This window comes from Lacerta agilis, chromosome 9 (assembly GCF_009819535.1).
Source record: "Lacerta agilis isolate rLacAgi1 chromosome 9, rLacAgi1.pri, whole genome shotgun sequence".
In the NCBI taxonomy this organism is placed as follows: Eukaryota; Metazoa; Chordata; class Lepidosauria; order Squamata; family Lacertidae; genus Lacerta; species Lacerta agilis.
Window position 1 is genome coordinate 16,210,390 of NC_046320.1, and position 2,654 is coordinate 16,213,043.

A 2,654-nucleotide genomic window follows, 5' to 3' on the forward strand; every position below is an offset into this window, starting at 1 on the left:
CATGATTTGTCTGGTAACAGAGCTAATAAATTAACCAGAAGGTAGACAAGGCTCTTTTATTTTAAAACAGTGTTTTTGGTCTTTGAATAGTAATTTTAAAAACCCGCCTTGCCTAGCGGGTCCCAGGGAAGGACATGCATCTTAACATTGCACAAAAGAGGGAGCTTTGGAGTCGTGGCTTGTCCTTCGCGGGGGACGGACGGACCACTTTTTCTAAAATTCTGCCTTCTGCTCAAGTGGCTGACAACACAATCCTATGGATGTCTACCCAGAGAATTTCCTAGCAGATAACCACAGTGCCTGGAGACAGTCACGTTCTGCATCCATAGCAGTGGCACCTAGAGAAGTCCGCTTACCCCCTCTTGGTGTGGCGGTGTTGCGGGGACGGCAGAGGCTTCACTGGAGCCCCGATGTGGGAACTCAAACTCCCGTGCCCTTCCTGAAGCCCCCGCCGCCTGTCAGGAAGAAAGAAGAAGAAGAAGAAGAAGAAGAAGAAGAAGAAGAAGAAGAAGAAGAAGAAGAAGAAGAATTTGGATTTGATATCCCGCTTTATCACTACCCTAAGGAGTCTCAAAGCAGCTAACAATCTCCTTTCCCTTCCTCCCCCACAACAAACACTCTGTGAGGTGAGTGGGGCTGAGAGACTTCAAAGAAGTGTGACTGGCCCAAGGTCACCCAGCAGCTGCATGTGGAGGAGCGGAGACGCGAACCCGGTTCACCAGATTACGAGACTACCGCTCTTAACCACTACACCGCACAGGCTAGTGTCCTAGCTTGTATCCTGATTTGGCAAGTGGGGATGCAGGCTGGGACTTGGGTTGTGCTAGGGGGCATAGCCAACAGAGCAGGGAGGTTTGCATCTTTCCTTATTGGGAAATTACATTTGGTTGTTGGATACGATCAAAGGCATTAAGGCACAGGTGCAGATGTGAGTGGCTTGTCGGCGAGCGTTGCTTGGTTGGCAGCTGGGCATCAGGGCAATCCTTTGTCTTGGATGGAGGGGAGTTTGTATTCTCCGCCTGCCCCTCCAAACGCTGGGGTATCCCATTAAAGGGATCCGGTGGGAGTGGCCATGTCTGCATGCCCAGGCAGGGCCAGGGCCAAAGGCACTCCCCCAAACAGCCGTCCCTGCGGTGTTCACCCTATTTGATGTAAGTCTTAGGAACCCCCGCCTGGGATGACCGAACATATTTAGATTGCCCCATGCCCAAGCCATGCCTCTTTCATCTGTATTCAATCAAGTTGTGGCCTGTTTTGACCCCAAACCAGTCTTATTGGTCTCTTTATTTATATGAGTTGGGGTAAGGGGAGCCTGACGCCTGGTCCCACAAGAAAGGCCATGGTGTATCTGCAGCAGCACACCCGGATGCCTTCATTTGCCCCGGATGCAACAAAACATGTCTCTCCTGTATCGACCTCTCCAGCCACAGATTCGCTGTAACCTCCCAACAGTTTGCCTTCACCCCCAAAAGCGCACTCCTCCATTGTCTCCAAAGACAGACGGATGCCAACCAATGCTTTCCCCCCAAACACATAACAATATAATAACCCTATTGGTTATTATTTCTGTTACAGTTACAAAAGGAGTCCTTTGGGCCTTCTCATCTGGTCTCCTTGTGTATGCCAGAACTCATTTCACCAATTGGGATAGCAGAATGAAAGCAACTAGCACACCTAGGAGATTGTTTGGCAGCTGCTGTTGGGAATGATGAGAAATGCTGCAATTTTAGGCTTCCCAGTTCCTCCCAAATCATGACACAGGCCTGGGCAGGGGCTGATGCAATTGCTCCATTTCTTGTCACAGCAACATTCATGATGGTTGATGACCTTCCTTGCTCCTTAGTGCTGCCTGGACTTCACAGGTCCTTTGTCGCCAGTGTAGGTGTATATGAATTGTTAAAGATTGGGGCAGAGGGACACCTAAATCCTAGAAATTCATAAATGGTAGGATTTTGATTAATTGGGATATGGATGAAAGTACAAGCTTCAGAACTGTGCCAGATAAGGAATCCCTGGGCTGCCTTATGCAAAGCAGCCTGGCTGGCTTAGCAAAGAGCAAATCTGTTAACATGACAAAAAGGGCTGATGGGCCATCGGAGAGGAATCCTTTGGCCTGGGAAGATAGATGTTGCCAAGGTGTGTGTTTGAAGTGACAGGGAAAGAGAGTTTTTTGTTCTGGGAGGGAGGAAGGAGAAAGAAAGACCGAGATCCATCTTGGGCAGGCTGGCTGAAGGCTGGCTGGGACTGAGAGAGATGTCTTGGAGGGGAGGGTTACACTGCTGTGGGGCACAAGCCCCTCTTGAAATGACCATGCTGTCAGATCTGGGCTTTCTCCATGCAGACTGAAGGTGTAAAAAGGTGAACAAACCATATTTCTTAAACCTATGACAGTCTCTGCCGTGCCTCTAATCTCCAAAGGAACACAGACTCGATGTGAGTGCCTGGAACCCTATGGGATGTTGCTCCCACTTGCCAGGGAGTTGGGGTGGCACCCAACTTTTGTAAGAGTATATTGGGTGAGAATCTGTCAGAGGGCAAGGCCTGTAGCTCAGAGGCAGAATGCCTGCTTTGCGTGCAGGAAGTTCAGGTTCAATCCCTGGCATTTCCGGGTAGGAATGCAAATGTACACTGCCTAATACAGTTGTACCTTGGTT